Consider the following 14896-nt stretch of genomic DNA (forward strand, 5'->3'; position numbering starts at 1 on the left):
GGACTGTGGGCCCAGGTTTCCACGCCGGCGGCCGGGTTTCTAGTAAACGGAGGGAGTGGGCGGCTGGGAACCCCTCTGGTCCCCGGAGGGGGCGCTGCGACGTCGGCAGGATGTGGCTCCCCCGCCCCCCTCCCCATCCTCCCCCGCCAGTTCCTCCCTCCCCCTCCCCCTGCCCGGAGGCGCATGGCCCCAGGCAGCTCTGGAAAGTCACTCCAGGTCTTGCAACAGAGACTCCGAACATGCCCACGCTTTCAGAAATGCAGGCTGGGGTCGGGGCGCGTGGCCACTGCACAGGGGAAAGTCCACAGCCGACCATGCGTGGGACTTGGGGGAGGGGGACCCCTGGACGCAGACAGGGCCCGCTGGCTGCACCCCTCGCATCTGGGGGCACAGACCCCTCCATCCCCGGGTCGGCCTGTGAGACCTGCGCCCCGAGTGAGCGCAGCTGGAATGTTTAACACACGCAGCACCTGGCTGTTTAGTTGTTGTTGTTGCTGCTGCTGTTGATCCTCATCCGAGGATGTTTTTCCATCGATCCTTTAGGGAGAGTGGAAGAGAGAGGGAGAGACAGAGAGAGACATCGATGGGAGACAAACACGTGGATTGGTTGCCTCCCGCCCACACCCCGACCAATAAAAATATATTTTAAAAGAACCTGGAGCCCGCCCCTCTGATTCTTTTTTAAAATATTTTTATTGAATTTAGAGAGGGAGGGAGAGAGAGAGAGAAACATCACTGATGAGAGAGAATCTTGGATCGGCCGCCTTCTGCACGCCCCCCACTGGGGATCGAGCCACAACCCCGGGCACGTGCTCTTGACTGGAATCGAACCCGGGACCCTTCAGTTCACAGGCCGACGCTCTGTCCACTGAGCCACACGGGCCAGGGCCAGCAGCGTTGACTTGAGCAGAGAAGCTGCCCCTCGAGGAGCACAGGGCCCACGGGGAACTGGAGCGTCGCGGTGCCCCCGGGACGAGCAGGTGTGAAGACATGGGCTCCCAATGGGGAGAGGCCCTGTTCGCCCCGTACCCTCCGTGCCTGCCTTAGTCTCTCAGGGATGGAGACCGCTTTCGAGCGTTTCCTTCTTGGCAAAGCCACGCTTGTTAAGAAGCCGGAACCCGGAGCCCGGCGTGGCCTTGGGTGTCCTCTCCGTTGCAGACCGAACGTTCCCTGCCCAATCGGGCCGGTCACACACCAACTGTGAGTCACACACGGGCACTGAGCCACTGGGGGGGGGGGGGGGGGGGGAGAGAAGAGGTGATGTTTATCAGCGGCTGCATCTCCGCAAAGGACAGCCTGGCCTGATGGCGGGTCGTCGTCGTAGCATTACCTGCACGCGCATCGCTCGGGAGCTCCTGGGATGGTTTCTGGCCATCGATGTTGACAGGAGCAGGCCCTTCACAACGGCCACGCAGGTCATGTCTCCAGGGATGAGTCATGCCCCGCGAGGCCTTGTATCATCACGGCTCTGTCCCCATTGGCTGGAGCGGCTGGAAGTCACTGGGTCATTGGAAAACACGCCTGGTCACCGGCATTTATGAAATCTCAAGGCACCTGGAGAGAAGGCATGAGTTTGGAAGCAGATGGCGCTGTCTTTTCTTATCTGCCAGCTTATAAATACACCGCTGGCCGGGCTGGCGTGGCTCAGTGGTTGAGAGTCGACCTAGGAACCAGAAGGTCAGGGTTTGATTCCCGGTCGGGGCACAGGCCCGGGTTGCGGGCTCCATCCCCAGTGTGGGGGCGAGCAGGAGGCAGCCGGTCCATGATTCTCTCTCATCATGGATATGTCTATCTTTCTCCCTCTCCCTTCCTCTCTGAAGTCAATAAAAATATGTTTATTTTTAAAAAGATAAGAAGACAGTCTCCCTGTGGCTGAGTGACAACATGGCAGCCCCAGCCCCAGGGGGTAGGTAGTGGATAGATCAGTGATGAGTGAATTGTCGACAAACATCGAAACTGGTCCTGGAGCCCCGAGGGCTGGACAGGCGACCACGCCCCCCTCTACAACAGCCTCTTGGAGATCATTAGGGCACTGAAGTGGCAAAGGGCCGCTGGTCCTTCCCAGGGACGCCTGGTCCACTCTTGCGTTGGCCAAAAAGAGAGAACACGACAACCTCGCCCTTCCCCCCCCCCCCCCCCCCCATGAAAAGCAGACTTTCGTGTATGCTCACCCTGCAGCTCCCAGGGGGCCCAGGGAACACCCTCCACTGAGGGTCACAGCAGCCCCAGGCCACACACCAGCTGGCGTGCCCCCCAGCACACCCAGGCCGGGCCGGGTGAGCCACCTGCCACAGGCACGGCCGGCCGCTGTGTGCGGACACCGTGACACCCATGAAACCAGAGTGAAAGTGTCCACATCCTCAACGCCGTCCCCCGAAGACACCCCCTGAGCCCGAAGCTGCGGCCAGAGGCGGCTGCGAGGAGCAGAGAGGGAGGCCGGTCAGCTTCCTTCCAGCTTCGTGGCGGCCTCTCTGCTGCTTCTTGCAGGCCCGCCAGCTGCCCCTCCGTCGTTATTATTAGGGGAGCGTTGGCCTCGTCGATCTTCAAAGAGATTCCAAACGGGCATTTTGGGGGCTGCACAGAGGTCAGAGTTCCTCCCCCTGTCACTCCAGAGGCCCAGGCCAGCTGACAGTCACCTGACCCCCGTGGGGTGTGCGCACTTTGAACCAGTTCCCGGCCTATCTCCCGGGCGCCCCGTGAACCCCGGTCAGCTCTGGATTGAACAACAGATGCACAGACACGGGCGTCCACACCCCGAGGGCCTCCCATGGGCTGGGTCCCGGCAGGGCCACCCTGGGCCCAAACACACGGGCTCAGGCGGCCCAGCCTCGACGCTCAAGTGTGTGGCTCAGAGCATCGGCGGTATTTCCTCTGCCCGAGGAGGGATTTTCCTGGGGTTTTTCTTCGGTTTCAGTTTTGTGGTGCTGCTGAGAACGGCTCCTTTCTCCTTCCTGCCCCGGCTGCTTCGATCCTCCAGGGCTGTGTCACTCACAGCTGCGGCCCCGACATGTGTCCCCCCCAAATGCAACCGAAAAACCCCCATCCTCTATGGAGTGCCAAGCCCTGGGGTCCAGGACCGGGGAACCTGCCTCCCAGGCTGTGCCCTTCACCACGGGTCCAGGGGAGTCCGATCGGGGGCGTCAGGAGCTGTGAGCCCCAAGTGGTGGGCTGATGTCCGTCTGCCCAGGACGGGAGCCCCCTGTTCAGGAAAACCCTCCCTCCCTGCACCAATCACAAGGTCCAGATGTGAGCTGTCGGCTCAGAGATCCTCCCCGGCCACAGTGGCCACAGTGACTGAGCCGTGACGGCCACCAGGCCCCGGGGAGGGCCTCTCGGCCTGGGACTCCCGCTCTGGGTCCCCGTGGCAGGGAGGCAGCGAGGTGTGCAGGCGGTGGGAGCTGCCACCGTGCCCATCCCCTACCAGGCACGGAGGCCGATCCAGGACACTGACCTCAGCGTTGGGCCGCAGCTGGTATGGTTCAGTGGCTAGAGCGCCGGCCTGCGGACTGAAGGGTCCCAGATTCGATTCCGGTCAAGGGCACGTACCTCGGTTGCAGGCTCGATCCCTGGGCCCCAGTCGGGACGCGTGCAGGAGGCAACCGATCGGTGTGTCTCTCTCACATCGACGCTTCTCTCTGTGTCTCTCCCCCTCCTCCCTCCCTTCCGCTCTAAAAAATCAATGGAAAATATATCCTTGGGTGAGAATTAACAATCAATCAATCAATCAATCAATCTAGCCCTCGCTGGTTTGACTCAGCGAATAGAGCTATGGACCAAAGGGCCCTGGGTTCAATTCTGGTCAAGGGCGGGCTTGATCCCCAGTGTGGGGCGTGCAGGAGGCAGCCGATCCGTGATTCTCCCTCATCACTGAAGTTTCTCTCTCCCTCTCCCTTCCTCTCTGAAATCAATAAAATAAAAACATTAAAATAAACCCAGCAGCTGGTGGAAGCCGCTGTGAGCAGTGGGAGAGCCCCAGGCAGGGCCGGCACCAGCGGCAGGTGCCCTCACGGCCCCGCCCCCTCGCAGTTGTCACACGGCCCCTGTTGGGAGCCCCAGCCGCTTTCAGTCGCACGTCTGGGGCCTGTGGCTAATAATAGCGCCTCATTTAAAACCCTGACGTCGGATGCGCCGTCCTGCCGGAGCTGACCGGCTGGCCTCGGCCCTGGCCGTGGACACGGGAGGGGACGGAGGGACAGAAACGACTTGGGAGGAGAGACCGGCGTCCAGGTCATCGGGGCAGGGAATACGAACCCTGTCGTAATTCTAAAAGGGTCTCAGCGTCTCTGTCAAGTCCGTACTTTTCCGACTGTATTCGCACCTGGATAAGGAAGTGTTTCTTAGAACACGTACCAGGTGGCGGCCATGGAGGCAGCACCCTGACCACAGACCCTGGGCAAGCTCAGTGCTCCGGAGTAAAAAGCCAACGTGACCCCCGTGGTGATGGAGGGGGGGGGGGGGGCGGGGGCCGTCCCTGCACAAGGAGCCTCCTGTCGTCTCCTTGGCTGAGTGGACACATGGACTCCACGAACCAGCTCGGCTCCACCATCTCACATCTGCGCAGGCTAAGCCCTCAGACCCAGCCACTCCCCCAAACATGACTCCCAGCCCGGCCAGTGTGGCTCAGTGGTGGAGCGTCGACCTATGAACCAGGAGGTCACCGGTTTGATTCCCAGTCAGGGCACATGCCTGGGTTGCGGGTTCAATCCCCAGCAGGGGGCGTGCAGGAGGCAGCCGATCCATGATTCTCTCTCATCGTTGCTGTTTCTCTCTCTCCTCCTCCTCCCTCCTCTCTGACATCAATAAAAACATATTTTTAAAGAATATAAGGCTCCCAAATAGGAGGGAGCCCCGAGGTGGGCACAGCCCCGGCGAGGCCTCAGCTCCCATGTCGCTGGTCCCACGCCTGAAGCCCCGGGGCGGCCTCCAGTCAGAGGGGCTCCCCCAACCTGCAGGGGGGCCAGGAACCCAGCTCACGGCCTCGCTCACCGGAAAGGGCCTCCGTGTTTGCCTCCAAGTTCAAAGCTTCCCGCTGCAGCCGCACGGGCCCCTGGCAGCCCTGTAAGAGGCGATGCGATCCTGAGTCAGAGAGGAAGCCGGCGCTCACTGAGTCACCGGCCACTTCCTCCCGCCTGCGGCCGCCCGGCCAGACCAGCGCTTCCAAGGGGCGACGGAGTGACCGCCGTTGGACACACTGATGCCCCAGGCAGGCCCAGCGGGGCCGCTCACGGGTGCCTGCCACCACCGCCGCTCCCCGCGTCCCCAACCCCCCCCCCCCCCCCATTTTCCACAGCAGAGCAGCACATCTGGTGACAGCCCCTCGCCCGGCCTGCCTGGCCCGGGGCTGGGTCCTCTCTCACTTCCCTGTTCAGGGCACAGCTACACTTTCCAGAGACATGAGTCATCGCCACGGAGCAACGGCCAGGGAGCAAGCCCGGAAACCACTGCCCGCCAGGCCTCCACCGAGCAGCCCCTCCGGCCCCTGGTGCTGGTGGCGCAAGGTCACGGCCAAGCCCCGGGGGCAGAGCTTCCGGGCCAGGCACTCACCTGCTCTCCTGTCCACCCCACACCAGGTCACGGCAGCAGGAGGCATTGCTTTTTGGTTTTTTATAAAAATATATTTTTATTGATGTCAAAGAGGAAGGGAGAGGGAGAGAGAGAGAGAGAAACATCCAAGATGAGAGAGAATCATGGATCGGCTGCCTCCTGCACGCCCCGCACTGGGGATCGAGCCCGCAACCCGGGCGTGTGCCCTGACCGGGAATCGAACCGTGATCTCCTGGTTCCGACCACTGAGCCATGCCAGCCGGGAGGGCACCTCTGGCTGTCACCTTCCAGTCCTCGGCGGAGAGAAATGGGCGGACCCACTCAGGGCTCAGGGAGAGGAGTGAGGTGGATGGGCAGAGAGCGGGCAGGCGGTCAGCTCTCGGCCTGCGGTAGCCTTGCAGTCACCATACAATGCCATCCCTTGTATGACCAGGACCCTGTGGCCTTTCAGATGCCACTTGACAAGTGCCCCGAATTGACCAACAGAATAAGACCAGAGGCAGCAGGGAAGACACGGAACCGGCTGACATACTTCGATGCGGGGTTGGGGGGACGAGAAGAGAGAAACCAGAGAACTAATGTACTTATAGGCACCGCCCATGGGTACAGGCAATAGGGGGTGAAGACCTGGGTGGGGGGGAGTAGGGGCTGAGGGGATGGGGGTACGGGGGGGGGGGGCCTGTGGGGAGAGGGAGGGGGGTGTCTGTGAAGCTATCAGCCAGGGACCACCAGGGAAGTGAGGCAACCCAGGAGAGGAATTCGGTTCACTTTTTCATTAAACAGCAAGTTCTGTGGATTCCTAATCGGGAGCTTTCACACGTGCATGAAGGCGACCACAACTCATTTCCTGCAGCCCCTGGCCCCGGTTTATTTTCATCCAAACAACTGTTGGCCGGGAGGGGTGACCTCTGACCCCTGGTGGCGGCCTGCAGAAGACCTTCCTGGCTCATTTGCATACACGGCGCTAGAAACACGCTGACACATTTTTTCTCTTTTCACATAAAATTCTGACTTCCCTCATGAAGTAGGTGTTAACACAAGAGCTCAAAACAAAACAAAACAAAACAAAACAAAAAACCAACAGAACCAGGCCAGGAGGAAACTGGACATTTTTTCCCTGCTGTTGGCAAAGAAACTCTTCTTTTTTTAATATGTTTTTCTTGATCTCAGAGAGGAAGGGAGAGGGAGAGAGGGAGGGAAACATCAATGATGAGAATCACCGATCGGCTGCCTCCTGCACGCCCCTCACTGTGGATGGAGCCCGCAACCCGGGCACGTGCCCTGACCGGGAATCGAACCCTGACCTCCTGGTTCATAGGTCGAGGCTCAACCACGGAGCCACGCCGGCCGGGCAAGGAGCCTCTTCCATCCAAGTCAAGAAGCAAGTACGGAGGAACCCCTGTGAGTGACCGTGGCCTAGGCAGTCAGCCCTGCCCTGACCCCAAGGAGCGAGGTGGGGGGGGGGGAGATTCATGCCGGACAAGGCCCCCAGGGGAGCCCTCCCCCCCCAGCCCCATCTCGGCCTCCCCCATTCCAAATTCGGTAGCAAAAAGGACTGTCAGTCCTAAAAGCGAGAGGCAGGCTGAGCCCGCTGCCCCATTTGTTGACCGTCGTTCTAAACACCCTCTGCCCACCCTGGCGGGTTTGGCTCAGCGGATAGAGCGTCAGCCCTCGGACCGAGGGGTCCCGGGTTCGATTCCGTTCAAGGGCATGCACCTCGGTTGCAGGCTCCATCTCCGGCCGGGGTCAGGGTGCAGGCGGGAGGCACCTCTCTCACATCGATGTTTCTCTGTGCGCCTCTCCCCCTCCCTCCCCCTCTCTCTAAAAGTCAATGGAAAAATATCCTGGGGCGAGGATGAACAGAAAAAAAGGGAGGAAACTGTTAGATACCCGGTGCCCACAGACATCAGAAACGGCCTGTGACCTCGAGGGGCCGGTGCATCGTGTTCTGGGTGATTTTAGACCTTTTTCATGCTTCAGGGAGGAGGCAGGGGGAGATCTGGGGACCCCAGGGTCCCATCGGGGGCCCTGGTCGTGGCCATGCCTCCCTCCAACCGAAGCCGCCGGGACCCCCACGCCCCAGCATCTCAAGCGGCTTCCAGAAGATTCTGAGGCCTCCTTCTCTCTGGCCGCGGTTCCCAGCCTTCCCGTGGAAAATCCCGGAGCCGGCCATTTCCTGTTTTTGTTTGGCTTTGCTCCCCCACGGGGTGCCCTTCGACCTTTTGTCCCTCGTCCGCGGACCTCGACTCAAGCTGGGAAGCAAGTCCCCACCAGTGGCGGCTGCAGGAGGTTCTGTCTCAGCTCCCTGGCTTCCTGGGTGCGCTCAGCAAGCCCCCTCTCTCTCTCTCTTTTTACTGATTTTTTTAAAAATTGATGTCAGAGAGGTAGGGAGAGGGAGAGAGAGAGAGAAACATCCATGATGAGAGAGAATCATGGACCGGCTGCCTCCTGCACGCCTCCTAGTGGGGATCAAGCCTGCAACCTGGGCCTGTGCCCTGACCGGGAATCGAACCCTGACCTCTTGGTTCATAGGTTGACGCTCAACCACTGAGCCACACCGGCCGGGCAGCAAACCCTCTCTCTTAAGGCCCCAGTTGCGTCCTCACCCAAAAATGGGAAACAAAAGACTAAGAGTTGGCTCCTGGGGGTGTTCGCCCAACAGAATGGAAACGCGCGTGAGGAACACTCGCTCCCGAGTCCTGACGCCTTCAGTTCGGGGCCAGGAGTCTCCTCTGGCTTTGTTTTGACGACCGGACTGGCCAGGAGGCCCATGTCCCTCCTCCGGCCCCGCATTCCCGGGATTCCTGGAGCCCGGGCGCTGGCTGGACGCCACTTTTCCAGGACTCTTCTCGCTCTGCAGTCCCGTTCCCAACATGGGCCCTGTCTCTGCCTCCCATGCCCGGGAGCAAGTACCCGATGGGGTGGGGGGCGCAGGGCAGGGAGGCCGCCCCCCGACCCCGGCCAAAGAGGGGGGGCGCAGGGGCAGGGGCTCTCGGTCTGTGGAACAGGTTGGAAACCCCAGCGGTCCCCTCTCCAAAGGGGAACATGTGACCCAAAGGAGGTGTTAGCCATGTGCCCCTTTGACGGGGAATTTCCCCAAACACATGTGATACAGACAAAGCAAAAGGAAGAGATACACCAAGGAACTTTATATTTATGTGCACAGCCCATGGACACACACGGGCGATAGGGTGGTGAGACGCGGCGGGGGGGCGGGGGGGGGGTTGGGTAGAGGGAGATAAAGGGGGAGAGGGATGGGAGATATCTGTAATACTATCAACAATAAAAAATATTTTTTTTTAAAAAAGAGGCCCTAGCCAGTTTGGCTCAGTGGATAGAGCATCGGCCTGCAGACTGAAGGGTCCCGGGTTCGATTCTGGTCAAGGGCATATGCCCGGGCTGCGTGCTGGATCCCCGGTGGGGGGCGTGCAGGAGGCAGCCAATTGATCATTCTCTCTCATCGTTGATGTTTCTCTCTCTCTCTCTCTCTCCCTTCCGCTCTGAAATCAATAAAGATATTTAAAAAGGAAAAAAGAGAAACGGCTATTGGGAGCAGTGAAGGGCTCTGGGTGGGCACCGGCTCCCCGGGTGACCTTGAAAAATACACTGACCCTCCCTGGACTCGGCCCTGCTCTCCCTGAGGCCGCGAGAGGCGCACGGGGGGCCAGGCCGAGGCCGGGGGAGCCCTGGACAGCCGGCTCCCTCACTGTCGGTGGGGCCCGACCGGCTCTCCCCGAAACCCTACCCCGAGGGGAGGTCAACGCATTCGCATCACAGGAAAATCTGACGTCTGCTCTGTTCTCTAAACTGTTTTCCGTTTCCAAGAGATCGCTTCGCCTTGTTAATAAGCAAAGGCCTTGTTTTTCCACCTTCAGTCCTATAAACATCAAAGGGGGAAAGCCTTGTGATCCATCAAACACCGGTTCCAGCATTTTTAAAAAGTCAAGGGGAGATGAAACAGATGACCCTCCAGTTGAAATTAAAAAAAAAAGAAAGAAAAAGAAAACGTTCCCTCACTCCAAAACCCGTAATACCTTGAGTTATCGAATCTCCACTTTCTGGCCTCCGGGGAATGTTCCAGAACCGCCCAAGGCCTGGCCCGATACTGCCAGGCCTCTCGGCCCCGAGGCAAATCAAAACCCTGAGTGAGAAAGCCAAGGTCAAACCTCAGAGCAGTGGTTCTCAACCTTCCTCACGCCTCGACCCTTTCATACAGTTCCTCACGTGGTGGTGACCCCCAACCATAAAATTATTTTCGTTGCTACTTCATAACTGTAATGTTGCTACTGTGATGAATCGTCATGTAAATATCTAATATGCAGGATGTATCTTCATTGTTACAAATTGAACATAATGAAAGCATAGTGATTAATCACAAAAACAATATGTCATTATAGATGTGTTTCCTGATGGTCTTAGGCGACCCCTGTGAAAGGGTGGTTCGACCCCCAAAGGGGTCGAGACCCACAGGTTGAGAACCGCTGCCTCAGAAGGAAGGCGAGGGAGGGTGGGTGGGTAGGAAGCGATTAACCAGAGAACCTGTGTCCAAGGTTTATATGCAGAAGCCATGGACACAGACAATAGGGTGGTGAAGGCCTGGGGTGGGGGTGGGGGTGGGCTAGAAGGAGTCAGTGGGGGGAAGGAGTAAGGGGACATACATAATACTTTCAATAATAAAGATTTTTTTAAAACAAAGACTCCACATTTAAAAAAAAAAAAAAAAAGCCAAGGTCGAAGACAGAATGCATGTCAGTGAAGCCAGAATATAAAATTCAGATCTCTGCCCTGGCCGGTTTGGCTCAGTGGATAGAGCATCGGCCTGCAGACTGAAGGGTCCCGGGTTCCATTCCGGTCAAGGGCACATGCCCAGGTTGTGGGCTCGATCCCCAGTGTGGGACGTGCAGGAGGCAGCCGATCCATGATTCTCTCTCATCATTGATGTTTCTATCTCTCTCCCCCTCTCCCTTCCTCTCTAAAATCAATAAAAAATAATTTACAAATAAATAAATGGACTAAAATTCAGGTCTCTGACTATATATATATATAATTTTTAAGGGGGCCACAATCAGGGGGAAGGGAACTATCTCCCCCTGGTCCCCCTGAGCCGGGCGTCTGCTGAGGGTGAGGGGACATGGGGGGGGAGAGGGAGAGGGAGGCATCAGAGCTAGAAATCTCCCAGAACATCCGCACGCACCGTCCGCCCTCCATCCCCTGGCCCCCGGGTCTCTGCAGCGGCTCAGACTCCCGAGGACACCGCCTGGTCAAAACATTTACATTCCTGCCAGGCCAAGATCCATGGGGCTCGCAGCCCAACGTACACAGCCTTTCACGGGAAGATGGAGAGAGGACGCTGGCCGCTTGGTGACAGATGAGCTGGTCTTGCCAAGCGTCACTTAAAGAATGCAAGAGCCCTTGCTCCGCCTACGTGGGCTCCTACAGATACAAGTTTTATAACTTCACTGACAACTTTGGATTGAAGCTTCATTAAGAGGAATGGAGCCCGGGCTGGTGTGGCTCAGTGGTTGAGCATCGACCTATGAACCAGGAGCTCACGGTTCGATTCCCGGTCAAGGGCACAGGCCTGAGTTGCAGGCTCAATCCTCAGTGTGGGGCGTGCAGGAGGCAGCCGATCCATGGTTCTCTGTCATCATTGATGCTTCTCTCTCTCTCTCCCTCTCCCTTCCTCTCTGACATCAATAAAGATATATTTATTTTTTTTAAAAAAAGAATACAAAATGCAACATGACCAGAGCAAGGCCTTACCCTGTAGAACACCCCAAAACCGGTCTTGCACTGGCATTTTTCACCAGGCAACTAGGGGATGCCCAAGTGTGGGTCCCCAAGGCAGAAAGCGTGTGGGAGCCTCAAATCCGGCAGGGGATTTTAGCGGGGTCCCCCTGGGGACTCAGGGGCCACTTCACCCCGGGTGCTGCCCCACCTTTTCCTCTCTCCCTCCCACAGCCTCTCGGTCTAGCAGCCCCGCCCGCCTCTCCCCTGCATCCAGACAGGGCGTGGCCATCTCTCCCCCGCCCCCCCGCCCCCCCGCCCCGACTGTTAAGGCCCACCCAGGGCTGTGGCACGAGGCTCAGGAATATGCATTTAAAAAAATACATTTCTATTGACTTCAGAGAGGAAGAGAGAGAGAGAGAGAGAGAAACATCAATGATGAGAGAGAATCATGGATAGGCTGCCTCCTGCACACACCACACTGGGGATCGAGCCCGCAACCCGGGCATGTGCCCTGACCGGGAATCGAACCGTGACCTCCTGGTTCACAGGTTGACGCTCAACCCACTGAGCCACACGGGCCGGGCAGGAGTGTGCAGGTTTAACAGGCATCCTGGTGACCCCGATGCTCCTGGATTGGAGTGGGGACCAGAATCTCCAAGGGCAGAGAGCCGGCCTCTCACCCGGGCTGCATGGCCGTGCCTGCTCCCACGGGCTCACACCGACCCACCACTCGCGGGTCAGGAGGCTGCCGGACACGCAGGGGAGCCGGGCCTCCGGGTCCCAGACCCCGAGAGCAGCCCGAGTCCGGAAGGCGAGTGAGTGTCACTGTGCTGAGTCCCCCCGGACGCCGCCTGCCTGCTCTCCGACGGCTTCCTCTCCAGAAACCACACAGGACAGTAAAAGCAGAGAAAGGAACGCCGTTAGCCCCCAGTGAAGGTTATTTTGAATGAAAGTGGTGCGTTTTGACTCACGGGGTTGAAACCGGATGAGCGATGAGTCAGGAGCGAAGCCACCGCAGAGGCTCTGTGTGAAGGTGAGGTGCGGGCGGGCGTGACGTCTGGGGCCCCGGCTTCCCACGCTTTGCAGCGAGACTGTCGGGGCCTGGGGTCGGGCGGGGGCATCGGCTGCCCTGTCAGCTCCCAAGGACGCTGTGTTGTCACCGGTGGGATTCCCCGGCCGCCCACACGGCCGACCCACCCGCAGAGCAGCTGAGCCTGAAGATGCCTGTGGTGACATCATCGCCGCTGGCGCCCAGGTAGTGGCTGGGAGTCACTGGAGGGAGATACAGGCCATCGGTGCGCCCCCTGCTCCCAGGCGCCTCCCTGATGCTCCCACCGGGTCGCCCGGCTCTCCAGAGGCAGCCGCTGCGAGGGCAGGAACGTGAAACTGAAGTTGGACAGTGTTTGGGCCAGGTTCAAGCCTCGGACTAATGAAAGGACAGGGTCCTCTCATGGCCACATGCAAGTCCCAGCTGGAAGGCAGGGCCCTCCCAGCACAATCATAGCCAACGGCTGTGGTTGTAAGCTTGAACCTATGGTCCGAACACGTGGCCCCACGTGCCTTGTGCTAGAGTTCAGGTGCATGTAGTTGAGTGGGGTTGGAACTCACTAGAATGCTGTAAACAACTTGATCACGCCCCTACTTTGCCTCGTGGCATCTGCTATAAAATAAAGACACAGCTTGTGGGTGCGGGCGCTGTCTCCTCATCAGGGAGCAGCGTCCCACCAAGACCCAGCTTCCATTCTCTTGTCTGTCTTTTCTCAATCCTTTCACCCCCCCTCCTACTCAGGATCACCCTTGGCTGTGCTGGCGCGGCACAGGACAGACCTAGCCTGGCCAGTGTGGCTCAGTAGTTGAGCATTGCCCTATGAACCAGGAGGTCACGGTTCGATTCCCGGTCAGGGCACAGGCCCGGGTTGTGGGCTTGATCCTCAGTGTGGGGTGTGCAGGAGGCAGCTGATCCATGATTCTCTCTCATCATTGGTGTTTCTCTCTTTCTCCCTCCCTCCCTTCTTTGAAATCAATAAAAAAATATATTAAAAACACAAAACAAAAAAACTTTTGCTTGGAAAGAGTCCCAGGCAGACGAGTGTACACGGCGTCCCTGGAAACCGACGGCGTTTCCGGGGCACCCAGGTGCAGCCCCAGGCCCCGCTCCGGGGGGAGAGCGGATTGTGAGAGCACAGAGGCCTCTTCTTGCTCCGCCTGGGAAAGCAGCAGCTGCTCTGGGCTCCTCTGTCCAGGAAACGCGTCAACAACGTGGAGAAAATTCAGAGAAAAGCAACGAAGATGATGAATGAGCTGGAAGAGCCAGCAGTGGCCCTGGGCCGGGGGTGGGGGTGGGGGGCACATCGCCTGGCGGGGCAGGATGGGCATCGTGTGTGGGGAGGGGCCGCAGACACAGGAAGGACTGTTCAGCTGGGCCCCAGGCATCGGTACTGGGGAGTAAGGGGAGTGAGAGGGAAAAGGGGGGTGTCGCCCCGGCCGCTGTGGCTCATTGGATAGAGCATCAGCCTGCAGACCGAAGGGTCCCAGTTCGACTCAGGTCAAGGGCACGTACCTCGGTTGCAGGCTCCAGACTGACCCTGGTTGGGGCGCATGCAGGAGGCAACCAATCGATGTGTCTCTTTCACATCGATGTTTCTCTGTCTCTTCCCCTCTCTCTGAAAATGAATGGGGAACTATCCCAGGGTGAGGATTAACAAAACGAAAAAGGGGCGTGTTTGCTGAGTGCCAGGGGACCAGATGGAAAGCGTGCGGCTGTGCTGTGCGTGGAGAACGGTGTTTGGGCAGCTGGGGAGCCCTGAGCGCTGGGGGAGCCCCGGGCCCTGGAATTAAACCCCTGGGCAGGTAGAGCGAGGGAGGCCCCTGAGCCGCTGCCCCCCGGGCCCAGCCCTCGGCAGCCCACGCCCCGGAGTCACTGGGAGTCATGTCAGCATAGCCCTCCCCACAGCGGCAGGGGCCTTGGGTGCAAGTCTTCCTTCCTTGGTCCCTAGAAGCCACTGGACCCATTAGTGACGCTCCACCCGCCTGTAAATCACCCCCAGGAGATATTTTTCTTTTCTTTTTTAGTTTTATTTCGAGGTGATATTTTTCCATTGATTTATTTTATTTATTTTTAAATATATTTTCATTGATGTCAGAGAGGAAGCGAGAGGGAGAGAGAGAAACATCCATGATGAGAGAGAACCATGGATCGGCTGCCTCCTGCGTGCCTCACACTGGGGATCGAGCCCACAACCTGGGTATGTGCCCCGACCTGGAATCAAACTGTGACCTCCTGGTTCCTAGGGCCACGCTCAGCCACTGAGCCACGGGCCGGGCTGCTCTCAGGCCTTTTCACCTGCTCCCCACGCAGCGCCGAGCTGTGTCGCACGTGGCCCGTGTGGAGGCTCCAGCCACACCCGGGGCACTAGCTCATCAGGAGCCGTCACAGCCGCCTGTCTTCCTCCGTGGCCCAGGCTCTTCGTCATGACCGGCTCCCAGTCTGATTTCAGAAGCCGGCAGGAGCCAGCGCCGCCCCGCAGGCGGGAAGGCAGGGCGGGGGACAGAACCGAGCCGCCTCGCCCGAGTGCGGGGCTGGCCTCGGCTCCGAACACCCCGTGCCCTCGGCTCCTGTTTC

General features: G+C 58.9%; 1 long non-coding RNA gene across 3 annotated transcripts; it reads right to left on the bottom strand.

Moving 5' to 3' along the window:
• Positions 1-713: 713 nt before the first annotated feature.
• LOC138999100 (uncharacterized) lies at positions 714-12349 on the bottom strand. Of its 3 annotated transcripts, none has more exons than XR_011469323.1 (4): positions 12246-12349; positions 9579-9685; positions 1331-1554; positions 714-1226 (listed from the first exon to the last, which is right to left on the bottom strand). It is a non-coding gene; the product is annotated as an uncharacterized lncRNA (long non-coding RNA). The 3 variants fall into 3 exon arrangements; XR_011469324.1 differs by lacking the exons at positions 9579-9685; positions 12246-12349 and adding exons at positions 4252-4318; positions 4987-5167; XR_011469325.1 differs by lacking the exons at positions 9579-9685; positions 12246-12349 and adding an exon at positions 4987-5167.
• Positions 12350-14896: the final 2547 nt, after the last annotated feature.

This window comes from Myotis yumanensis, unplaced genomic scaffold, assembly GCF_028538775.1.
Source record: "Myotis yumanensis isolate MYYU_CA2020_CCGP unplaced genomic scaffold, mMyoYum1.0.hap1 SCAF_22, whole genome shotgun sequence".
Classification (NCBI taxonomy): Eukaryota; Metazoa; Chordata; class Mammalia; order Chiroptera; family Vespertilionidae; genus Myotis; species Myotis yumanensis.